This window comes from Oryza glaberrima, chromosome 3 (genome assembly GCF_000147395.1).
Source record: "Oryza glaberrima chromosome 3, OglaRS2, whole genome shotgun sequence".
Taxonomy (NCBI): domain Eukaryota; kingdom Viridiplantae; phylum Streptophyta; class Magnoliopsida; order Poales; family Poaceae; genus Oryza; species Oryza glaberrima.
This window is the reverse complement of record NC_068328.1, coordinates 26,661,827-26,674,941: the sequence shown is the minus strand read 5'-3', so window position 1 is coordinate 26,674,941 and position 13,115 is coordinate 26,661,827. Positions and strand designations below refer to the sequence as shown.

The following is a 13,115-nucleotide window of genomic DNA, read 5'->3' as shown; positions in this document are numbered from 1 at the left end:
GCTGGGCTGGGCTGCCATGGCTCCCAAGCTCTCAGCGCAAATCGATCTACGGGTAGCTTTGGGCCCACTTCACAGGGCCCAAACTGGAGGATGCATCGTCTCTCCGGACACGATTCACCACGCTAAAACCCATTCTCGTTCCCGTGCATCACTATCTTGGTGTGTCTCACGGTTGGAATTGCTGGACACTCGTCGACTCCGTTTTTGCCCCCTTTTTGCCGGGCTTTTATTTCCTGTTGCGTTTGGGTCTTTGGTATCGAGGAATCACTCAGCGTGCTCCAGAGTTGAGTTGAGACCCAAAGTGTGAGACGAGTATCATCATTGCGTCTTTTGCACCTCGCATAGTAATGGCTAATGATCAGATCATAACACTCCTTCCCCACCGTTTTCCTTTTTTTAATTTAATTTGTTATCTCGCAAGACTGATATCACTACCTCCGTCCCAAAATAATCTCAAAATAAGTTTAGTCTTATATGGTTTATATCTAACGTTTGACTGTTCGTTTTATTTAAAATTCTTTTATGATCAATATTTTTATTGTTATTAAATAATAAAATATAAATAGTACTTTATGTGTGACTAATTTTTTTATAAATTTTTCTAATAAGATGGATGGTCAAACGTTGAACACGGATACCCATGGATGCACTTATTTTTAGGATGAAGAGTAATATTTGGATGCCTTTGCCTCCTTGTACAGTAGGGTTGAAAGTGATTCGGATAGTTTTTGTCCGACCGGACCTTTTTTCGGATTCGGATAGTTTCGGTCGGATATATCTAAAAATTTTCGACTACGGAAATGAATTCGGATTTTTTTTGTTAGAAATGAAAACGAATATGAAAGTAAACACAACATTTTCTGTCTCCCCCTTGCCCTTACAAATAGAGATAAAATTTGAAAATGTTGATGTTTTGTTTTTGAAAATTAATGACTACATCTCTTCCTCGATTTAAGAAGCTTACTTTGAGGGGACTTGATATTTCGATAATTATTTGTTACCGTATTCGTTTCGATTCGAATTCGCTCCATATCTATATTCGATAATATTCGATTCCGTTTTCGTATCTGGGTTTCCGATTCCGAATTTGATTCCGAGAAAAAAAATATAAAAACAAATATGATAGAGCTAGTTTCCGATCGTATTTTATCCGTTTTCATCTCTAATGTACATTTGCGTGGCATACCAGGTGGGTGGATGCAAAATAACGTGCCCTGTTTTGACAATGTTTTCCCAAAACAAAAACTTTTTTTACCCATCACATCGAATATTTGGATACATGCATATAGTATTAAATATGGAAAAAAACAATTACACCGTTTACGTGTAAATTGCGAGACAAATATTTTAAGCCTAATTGCACCATGATTTGACAATGTGGTGCTACAGTAAACATTTTCTAATGATGGATTAATTAGGCTTTATAAATTCGTCTCGCAGTTTTCAGGCGGAATCTGTAATTTGTTTTGTTATTAGACAACGTTTAATACTTCAAATGTATGTCCGTATATCCGATGTGACATCAAAAACAAAAATTTTTGCCATCTAAATCGGGCCATAGTGTTCGCTTTGCCCCACGGGCAATTTTCAGCTGCACCCTGCATGCAGGTCATTTTCAACCATACCATTTTTTTTGGCAAAGTTACTAAGAATGTGCCTACGTTTAGTTTGTTACCAAATTTTGATATATACATAAGAAATCATGCTAAAATTTTGATAATATTACCAACTTGCTAAATTTTTGGTATTGCTAAAATTGGGTAAGATCCTCTGTAAAATGTAGTGAAACAATCCTCGTACTGACAATTGTGTCGTGGTGTGTTTTCCGAACAAACCCTCGTTCCTTTAATAAAGGGACTGTCTATATATCTGTTGATAGAAAATCTCACATCCCGTTTGTCGACGGGGGATACCCGTAGACCAGATATAGAGGGTATTGAGGCACGCTGGTACGAGGATCTACGTAGTACGACATCAAGCAAACAGGAAACAGAGATTATACTGGTTCAGGCTCCTTGGTAGGTAATAGCTCTAATCCAGTTGATATGGGATTATACGATGGAAACCACAGATTACAAAGGGAATAGCGGAACTCGACGATAACGACAAGATCGTAGTCGAGTTGATCCGACTAGATCTCCCGGCGACTTAGCTCCGATAAGCTCTGGCTTCGTAGGCTGTGGTGGATATGTTGGCTCTGAGATTCGATGCCTTAGGTCCTCCCGGGGGTCCCTTTTATATCGCAGGTCACCTATTTCCCAGTAGGACTCGGAGGGACCGGACTGAACACGACATAATGACGACCCAGTTCTGACCGAGTAGGACTCCTTCCATCTGTGAACTCCGTGATGAATTTCCTTAACGTATGCCGAAAGCGTCCGTATACGCGTGAACATACCATATCGATACGTGACGTATATCGAAGGGTAGAGGGTATACCTTACCCGTAACCCTGACACCGTCTTTCAAATTTTGGACCATTGAATGTGCTTTTAAGATTCATGCAAAGGCATTAACCCTAGCTCTCCTCCTCCCGTTCCCCTCCCGTCGCGCGTCCGCACCCCTCCTCCCATCGCTATTCCTCCGCCCGATCCCCCGCCGCCACCGTCCCACCGCGCCGCCGCCCGCCTTGCCGGTTGGCCGGAGGATGTCAACGGCACCGGCGAGACCACCCTAGCCAGCCTCCTCCCCCTTCCCCCTCCCCTACCCCCTCCTTCCTCCTCGAGCCGTCGGCTGCGAGATGCCCCCGCCACCGACGCCGGCCCACCGCCCTTCTCTAGCCCCGTGGCCCCGGCACTGCCGTCGGCGCCTCGCCGCCCGCCCGATCCGCCGCCCACCGCCGGGCTGCCGCCTCCCCCGGCCATCCCTCTAAGCTGGCGAACTCCTCCCCTTCCCTCTCCCCCTCCCCCTCCCACCCCTACCCCACCCCGGGACCCTAACCTGTAGGGTCCTCTACCGAAGTCTAGGGTATCACCGGCGCGGGAGAAGACGAGGAGGAGAAGGCCTGGAGTACGAATCTCGAAACTCATCCGGTGGCCCAAAATCTGCAAGATTTGGGGATACAATTTCTATCCGCATGAGGTTAGTAATTCTGTTTAATAAATACTCCCTCCATCTACTTTTGATAAGCATATTAACACATCTGAAAAATTTATTTTGATAGGCATATTTCTATCTAACAACCTATTCTATTAATAACTTTCTCGGATTTAATGCGTGACTTTCTATTCTTCAACCCAAGATTGACTACATGGGTATCGAGAAATATAAATATTAATAAATTGTTTATTTACGAGAAATAACTAGTAACATGTTTAAATAGGTGATAAATAGAATTACTTATCCAGCAAAGATGAAATAGAGTAGATGGGGAAGTACAATGAAAAAGACAAAATTCCGATCGTAAGGGTGGCGCCGTAAACATGTAATATACGTGGTTGTTTTTGCAAAACGTCCATCCCCCTCACCAAGCCCACCGGCCGCCCCTCCGGCCCCCTCCCTGCCGCCTCGCACTCTCGCATGGGCGCCGCCCCCACGCACGCGCCCCGCGCCGTCGCCTACGCCTCTCGGCGCCTCGCCGCCTCCCTACACATAGCAAGCTGCCATGACGGAGGGTTCGACACCGATCGACGCCGTGGCAGTGGCACCACTACATGCACACGCGCGAGGCCGGGTGACGCGTCGGCGAGCGGCGCCGCTATCCCCCTCCCGGCGAAAAAGGTAAGGCGGAGCGCCGCCCATCTGGGGCTTGGTTGCCGGAGGGGAAGGGCCGGGGGCGGGCCGCGACTAGCTCGAAGTCCAGCTCGTGTGCGTTGTTTCCTACTTTCCTGTGCTAGCTTGGCTGCCCTCTTTGCCGGCGTACGTTGGCCCTACCGCTTCTTCTGATTGCTCTGCACTTCTCTGCTTGCTGGCTACTCGGGGTGCCTTGACTTGGCGGCGGATTCAGGCCTTTTCTGTGGGGTCAGCACAGCTTTTTGAAAACCATCCTATAAATCTCGATTTTCATGTATAAATTCAAAATAATTTAGAGAAATGCCTCACTTATAGTAATTGATTCTACAGGCTTAAATTTCTGGCTCCGCCGATTTACTATCTTTGATTGGTGAGGGGATCGGGTCGTGCAAGCAACCCCGCCCGGCGGCGTAGTGCCTCGTCGGACGAGGCCTGGCCAGAGCAACGCCATTGGAAGCAGGTGTTCTGTTCCCTGCATCCGTCCAATCCCCAGCCGATCCTGTACCTCGCATCTGCATCTGCCGTACGTCCACTCCGTTCACTCTACTTGTTTATTCGTTCCCACTTCATTAACAAAGTAACTGTTGTCGGTTCCAATCCTGGTTCTTGCATATGCACTAACATTTTGAATTTTTTTTTTCCAGGCTTGAGCATCCACAGTGTGTTTTGTTTGGTTCTAATCCTTATTTTTCTTCTGAGTTCTGGGCTTCTGGCCTTTTCAAGAACAGAGAGGTGGCATCGCTTTGTTGTCACCAGATGAGTTGAAACAGACTTTGCATTTCTGACTTCTAAGGCTGTTAGCACCCTTTTTTTCCCATGTTCTAGCTAAAGAGTCTATGTTCATGTCCCGATTTGTGATTTTTGTGTCCACTTGTGCATAGCCATCATAATTCGAAGACTTCACAATCCTTAATTCGAAGACTTCACAATCCTGAAAAAATAATCACATGCTTAGTGGACATGTATGTAGCCTTTTCTCATCTGAACGACAGAATGATCTTGGTTAATTTATCTTGTATTGTTCTCTTAGTTTTTAAGTGCAAACAAAATTTAACACTTCTTTATTGATCATCTAGATTAGCCGTCTCCTCTGTTCGCAATTCTTGTTTCTTCATTCCTACTACTTGGACAAATTAATTGTTGCCAGTTCTAATTCGAAGACTGCTGCTCTACGTAGTCCTATATTCAGATATGTGTTCTTTCTTGGCAGGGGCACAAACTTCCGCTTCCACAGGTTAAGCACCAGAGAAGGTCTAAGGTGTAGATTGTATACAAACAAGCAATAAGGCCACTAATTTTATAGTATGCTTGCAGATCAGTCAGATGGAGTATTGTAGTAGTATTTTGTTGAAATAAATAAACATTCTAGGATATATATCATTTTGTAGTCATTTTGGACAACATCACTAGGTGAATGGATGTAGTACCATTTTTCAAATGTCAAAATGGAAATATAATATATACATCATTTTGTAATGCCATTTTGGTTTATGGATGTATATAGATATCAGGATATATCATTTTGTAAATGTCATTGTGGACCAGTGAAATGAGAATAAATCATTTATTTCCTGAAAAATGTCAGTATGGAGATGTACTCCGTAGTATAAATTTCCTGTACAAGGACACCTCGTATATTTGATATTTTGCTATTTTTTAGGAGGGGGGGGGGGGGGGGAATTGGTTATTTTATTCTTCACCCTTTTTTATTATTATCTGAAGTCAGTGTTTGTGTTTTGGAATGTCTTTTTTGACTTGGTCACCCTTTTTTTTGGGCAGATATTCATCCAATTCTTCCATACCAACACATGCACACCATTGTTACATTTCTTTTTTCATCTCTTGCAGCTGCCCTTCTGTGCAGGGGCGGAGGACTCGGTTGGGCAAGGGTTGGCGCGCGCCATACCTCGCTCCCGACGCGAGTACCCCCACCCCCGATGGCGCACCACACGGCTGCACCGCCGCAGGCCCGTAGGCAGTAGAGTCACTGCCGACCAAGAGAGCTAGGGGTGACGGCGAGCATGCGGCGCGGGCGTACAGCACCGTGGCGCGCCAGTGCAGACGCAGGTGGCAGGACGTAGATGGTCAGCTCTTGACCGGCTCCTGCCATGGCATCCACGGAAACAGCAAGAAAACGCAATGGCGCTGCTACAACCCGAGATATAATGGCTGCCCCTGAAAACGTCTGATCCTCTTCCTACCTCATGTTGAATTTCACTATGCGCGGCTTGTCTGAATTCTGTGCAGTTTCCCTGCATGGATCTACACGTGCCTGAACTAGCTAGTTAAACATGTATATTCTCGGTGCTAACATATCCATATACCGGATGGGTTTCTTGTCATTGATGGCAACCCGGCGCTGATCGAAGCATCTCAGTGGAGAGATCTCTGCATCTTTGTTAATTACTAGCAATAATCATGCGCTACGCTGCGTGTGGATTTGAAGGTAACATCATACTCAAAGCAGCCCAAAATGGTTACAGTTGTCAAGTTTGCGCCAAGAGCATACTTGCATTTACACTTTATTAATATTTTCAAGATCAAATGTGAATTGTTCTGATCAGTTCGTTCAGAGAACAATTTGTACAACCAATGCACAATAGTATAAAAGCCTTTCCAGTGTGATGTAGATTACAGAAAAAGATCAATGTTGAGTCGGTAATCATTAGAAGGCAAGGCGCATACCTGAAAATTTTTCATATAGAAATCTTCATCACGAAACAATGAGATCTTTTCACATAGCACCTGCATTGTGAAGGATATTTTAGTGTTTCGGCGCAATAAAAACAACAGTATATAACCAAATGTATGTGCAGCAATTTAGATGACTGCTGCTTACTTGGAAAGTGCCAGTGACTACTGAGCTATGTCCAATAGGCCAACATTATGTCCAAGAGTTCGATTTTACATGCATGAAGTGGAAACAAAATGTTGCAATTTCGATTGTCTAAGCGCAAAAATAACTAATGAAATCATAATGTCAAGTCAACCTATGATGCAAACTTCATAGAAGTATATGTAAAAACAGAGATTCAATTTGAAAGATGATGGGTCAGTAGCAAATTCCAGAAATATCACTGTAAGGAAAAAAAAAGAAAGAAAGACCCCATGTGCACCTATTGAAGCATATTTTTTTTATATCCATCATTTAGAGACTTATTTAGTATATCTGACAATTGTAGTTGCTATGATTAATCGAATTTACGGAGACTACCTAGATGTGATGGCCAAGAGACTTTTAGCATGATATGATATACTTACCTTAATCGTGGCCAAAAGACTTGAAACATGATATGATATAGTTGCTCTGAGGTATGGAGGTATGGCTATTTAAAGTTATCTGCATGATCCAAATATAGGGTAAAAAGGTGGGGGGGGGGGCAGCAAATCAGCAGAAAAATTATCATAGATGGAAAACATACCAGATGGAACATGTGGTTGCTGATTCACATTCCATGCCAAGGAATAAAAGGGAACATATAATTTATAAGTTTGTATTGTCCACTTGCTATTTAAATTCAGAATATGTAGATTATTTTAAAGTAATGATATTATCTGAATATCCTTTTTCCAGAATATGCAGACACATTTCAGGTTTATAAGCTTGGAAAAAAAGGCACTAACGAACATTCCATCGTTGGTCAAAGAATCCCATCATAGATCAACTGGCCTAAAAAAGAAGAAAAATAAGTGTTTCATGCATAGAAAGTGGTTTCAATTTTATATCCATCTGTTGGATATTAAGACAAAACTTGAAGGAGAATAACTATTCCACATTGGTTCCAGATAATTAATTACATCCTTTTCATGAGAAAGCAACAATTAACAATTGCTTTTGTTCCCCATAACACATTGGGCCAGCTGTACTTCCCAACTATCATGAACAATTTGTTTAAACAAAAATTAGCAATAAAACACATGGGACATTATTCAAATACCAGTATGTCCACTATCATTGTCAGTAAGTTCCAAACACGTCAATGGATTGTAGTTCCTACACTATAAGAACTACCTCATCCAATATCCTACTATCCCCAACTGGTTGTCAATAACTGTAAGCCTACCTGACCATTTGAAATAAAATATTTGATAGTTTTGGAACACAGGTAGCTGCTTAAATAGTATATAGTCTTCAATATGAAATGTCACATTTTAGCAATATGACTATGCATGTAGCATGTTAAGCATATTTCTCTTATCAATAACTATTTCAATTCTAAACAAAAACTACAACATGAGTATATGTTTTTCTTTATTGCCTAAATTCACACACCTCAGATGAGATACCATACTTCCCAAAAATGCATTAATGCTCGTACAGAGAGAACCTAGCTAGTATTTCTTAGTATACCTCTAGCTAAGAAGAGGAATCAAATTAGGCGACAAAGACTAATGCACCTCGTGCAAGCTGGTGTATAATAAAAAAAAGTCCCATGGCTACAGCATAGGACAATCTTTGTTAAAATTCCAGTTCTAAATAGGTTACAATGACTTCGTATGATGTTCAAAAAAAGTAATTGATTCGTATCGAGGCAAAACAAAACTTACATAGATATGTTCCACTTCATATGCACTGGGAGGGATACCTGCATCTGGAGAAGCTTATAAGCACTGATAAATAAAGAATAGTAGGGCATTTAGGGCATTTATAGTATGGTCTAAAAGGCTTTGAGTTGGATCTGCACTATTATGTTTCTTGTGTACATAATATGAACTGAATCAGCCCAAGAAGAACTTTACCTTGGCAACCAAAGAGAATCATTACATACATGTCAAACGTATCCTAAGCTTGATATAATGAACGAAAGCCCCAAATCGCATAAATATGCCCTGCATCACAAATGGGAACAAATAAACCTATCAACAATATCGTTTTGCCCTCCAAAGCTGTATATGCAATTCCTAACTGAAACAATTAATCACAGCATAGGGAAATTTGAGTAGCAGCGTGTGTTGTTTCAAGCTAAACAGTTTGATCACACATGACAGTGTTGAAGTACATGCAGAGGGAAATTTCTCCAAACAACCTACACACTATAACTGAAGAATGCCGTACACATTAAAAGCAAATCAAGACTGGCACTGTAACTAAATCAAGGCTTACACATTAGAAGCAAATCACGGTTGTAATCATCAACAACTAAGGTCCAACCACTTCCTTCTCATGGCCCTATGGCACTGAGCTAGAACGAAAAGGAAAAAAGAGAACAGGAACGACCAGGCAGCTATTGTCGCGGAGCTGCAGCTGTCTTCATCGTGGTCCTGGCCAAGCCGACACTCTCCCTTCCCTTCTCATGGCACTGAGCGAGGCTCTCATGGAGAGGGAGAGGAGAAGATGGCAGTGGCGGCGGCCTGTTGACTCCGTCTAGGCGGAGAGGGACAGGAGAAGAGGGCAGCGGCGGCGCCCTGTTGACTCCATCCAGGCGACCGATTCAACTGGAGGGGGGCCAAGATTGATGAATTAGACGGTCCCCGAGCCATATTTGACACCGCAGAGAGGGAGCGGCGGTGGCAGCACGGTAGAGGAGAAGGGAGCTGCGGCGGCGACGGCGCTTGCGAGCGGAGGAGGTGGGCGTCTGGGCGCCGGATTGTCAAACCCAAGAAAATTCAGAGCCAAAAAATGGAATTCTCCCCTCTCTCTCTCACAATCTGTTGGGCGCCGCAAGACTCGGAAAAAAACTAGGGTTCTAAGCTACTAAGACAATAATTTGGTTCTTGTTGCCCTTCTCATTAGTCTCGCTGGGTTATATACTCCCGAGCGGATCCAAAGCATCAGTTTTAACCTCATTACAGCTTAGATTCAGCATTCAGGTAAAAGTAAACGAGCATAAGCTCTTAAACAAAAATTACATGGCAGTGAATAAGAGAACAGCGAATCGCCACCGTCAAATCCCGCTGTAAATACGAATCTTCGCATCTCCCCGTTCATTCTCATTAAATGACGTCAGCCAAACGGTATCACCATTCTTCAGACTTTCTTCAGTTATCTCTGAACTTTTCTTCAGTTATCTCTGAAATCTCCACTTCTGACAATCCTTTCCCCTTGAGCCAGACCTTGTCCTCAAGGTCTAAAGTGTGGAAAAGTGGCCTGGATGAATGTTGCATCTTCAGGTGTTAAATTCTCCCAGTGAATTAACCATTGAACCACTGGTTCATTTTGTCTTGGAATTACTCTCCTTGCTAATACTGCAAGTGGTTCAGTCTTGACAGTACCATCAGCACCCACCAGTGGAAGATTTGGTAGCGGGATTGCCTGCCTTCCCACATGTTTCTTCAGCTGACTAACGTGAAACACAGGGTGTATGTTAGCTTCTTCTGGCAACTGCAACTTATAAGCAACCTTCCCAATCTTTTCCAACACTCTGAAGGGACCATAAAACTTTGCTCTGAGTTTCAATGATCCTCTCAGCCCAAAAGCATTCTGTCGATATGGTTGCATCTTTAGGTAGACCATATCCCCTAACTCGAATTGTCTTTCACTCCTGAGTCTGTCAGCAAACTTTTTGATTCTGGTTTGAGCTTTGGCCAAGTTTTCTTTTAATCTTGCCAACATATCCTCCCTCTGCTGTACAGTTGCTCTTGCCTCTTCTGAAACATTTCCAGGTATCGCCCTTTCCCCAATCTGTGGTGGAGTTACTCCATACATGGCCTCATATGGAGTGACTTGCAATGATGTGTGATAAGAAGTATTATACCACCATTCTGCAGTAGGCAACCATTTGTACCATTCTTTAGGCTCCTGAAACACCATACAGCGAAGATAAGCTTCTACACATTGATTTACCCTCTCGGTTTGGCCGTCAGACTGAGGATGATAGGAAGTACTAACCCGCAATGCAGTACCCATTGCTTTAAAAACATTCTGGAATAGTTCGCTGGTAAAAATCCTGTCTCGGTATGACACAATAGCCACTGGCATGCTATGAAGTCTGTATACATTTTCCATGAAAACTTGTATCACATCTTGAGTGTCAAAAGGATGAGACATGGCAACAAAATGAGCATACTTTGTTAACCTGTCCACTACTACCAGAATAACATCTTTTCCATGAGATTTTGGCAACCCTTCTATAAAATCCATTGAAATGTGTGTCCATGCCATCTCAGGAATTTGTAAAGGGTCCAGCAATCCAGGTACATGAATATGTTCAGGTTTAGCTATTTGACAGGTTGGGCATTTAGTCACCTGTCTATCCACATCCTTCTTCATTTTAGGCCAATAAAATGTTCTTAAGTTTATGGTATGTCACCTTCATTCCGGAATGCCCTCCAAAGGTGGAATTGTGAAAGGATTGAAGCAGCCTTTGTCTGATATCAGTTGATTGTCCCACATAAATTCTGTTTTTATACCTCAGTAACCCAGATTGTAAAGTGAACCCCTCTGCTCCTTCATTCAGTTCCTCTCCAGTTACTAACTTTGCATATTTCTCATCCCCCATGTAGCTGTTCTTCACATCCTCCACCCAAGCTGGATATACCAGAGTGATTGCCAAGCACTTGTCTCCATCAGTATCCCTCCTAGACAATGCATCAGCTGCCTTGTTTTCTTTTCCCTTCTTGTACTCAATACTGTAATCGAACTCCATTAATTTCAGCAATAGTTTGTGCTGAATTCCTTCTGTTAATCTCTGGGTTGCCATGAACTTCAAACTTTGCTGATCAGTTCTGATGACCACCTGATTTTCAAGCAAATAGTGCCTCCATTTCTTCAAAGCTTCTAAGATAGCAATAACCTCCTTTTCATATGTTGAAGAGCTAGCTGCCTTCTTCCCCAGAGATTTGCTGAAATAAGCAATGGGTCTCCCTTCTTGCATCAGTACAGCCCCAATTCCAATACCACATGCATCTGTCTCTAGGACAGAAGGTTGATTGAAATTGGGTAAAGCCAAAACTGGACAGGAAGTCATAACTTCTTTAAGATTGTCAAAAGCTTTTTGCTGTTCTACACCCCATTGGTAGCTGTTTTTCTTCAACAGATCATGAAGTGGTCTGCATATGGTTCCATACCCCTTCACAAATCTCCTATAGTATCCAGTTAATCCCAAGAATCCTCTTAATTTTGAGACATTTTTGGGTACTGGCCAATCCAGCACATCCTGAATTTTACTAGGCTTAGTTGCAACACCTTCTCCGGACACTATATGCCCCAGATATTCTATACTTCCTACAGCAAAAGTGCATTTGCTTCGCTTGGCGAACAATTTATGTGACCTCAGTATGTTTAGCACTATGCACAAGTGCTGTTCATGTTCCCTCAGATCTCTGCTATAAATTAGTATGTCGTCAAAGAAGACCAAAATACACTTCCTCAAAAGTTTGCCAAAAATTTGATTCATGAGAGCTTGAAATGTAGCTGGTGCGTTTGTCAACCCGAATGGCATCACCAAATATTCAAAATGCCCCATATGAGTTTTGAATGCTGTCTTAGGGATATCACCTTCCACCATTCTGATTTGATGGTAACCCGACCGTAGATCTAGCTTTGTGAACACCTTGGCACCATTCAATTCATCTAACAATCTTCTATAATAGGCATAGGGAACTTGTTCTTGACGGTTTTGGCATTCAATTGCCGATAATCCACACACATCCTCCAATTCCCATCCTTCTTCCTCACCATGACAGCTGGAGATGAATATGGACTGAGACTAGGTCTAATTTCTTTAGAATCCAGCAATTCCTTAATAATTTCTTCGATAGCATTTTTCTGTTGATGTGGGACTCTGTAGGGTCTCAAGCTTGGAGGTTCTGCTCCCACCTTCAGTGGTATTGCATGGTCACAATCCCTCTTTGGAGGTAAACCCTTAGGTTCAGCAAATACATCAGCAAACTCTTGAAGCAAAACTGCTATCTGTTCTGGTATAATGGTTTCTTCCTTCTTCTCTTCTGTTTTAGACAACACTTCTATGAAGAAACCCATTATCCCCTTATCAAGCATCTTCCCAAATTTTCCAGCCTTAATCATTATCTTCCCCTATGGAAGAGTATGATATACAAATTTAACTTGCTGGCCCTTACATGTTACCCAAAGAACTCTCTGTTTTAGGTCCAGACTGATTGGACTATGGTCATAAATCCAATCTGCCCCTAAAATCACATCAAATCCTTTCAAGGGAATTAATTGGAACACTCTTTCAAATGGATGACCCTGTACAGTATATGACAGCTGCTCAGTTTTTGTGGAAGAGGAGATCATACCCCCACCAGCTACCAGTATTCTTCTATTGCTAGCTTCCAAAATTTCACACCCACTTTTTATAGCAAAATCATAGTTCATGAAAGAATTTGTACTCCCACTGTCAACCAATGCTACAGCCCTCCTTCCTTTAACATGGGCAATGAGAGAGAAAGTATTACTTCCACACATCCCCTGTGCTGCTTGT

General features: G+C 42.6%; 1 long non-coding RNA gene across 2 annotated transcripts; it reads left to right on the top strand.

Moving 5' to 3' along the window:
* Positions 1-3,475: 3,475 nt before the first annotated feature.
* On the top strand, positions 3,476-6,120 carry LOC127767842 (uncharacterized). 2 transcript variants are annotated; one of them, XR_008016524.1, is made up of 4 exons: positions 3,476-3,960; positions 4,063-4,255; positions 4,377-4,990; positions 5,581-6,120. It is a non-coding gene; the product is annotated as an uncharacterized LOC127767842 (long non-coding RNA). The 2 variants fall into 2 exon arrangements; XR_008016523.1 differs by lacking the exon at positions 5,581-6,120 and having other exon boundaries at positions 4,377-5,392.
* Positions 6,121-13,115: the final 6,995 nt, after the last annotated feature.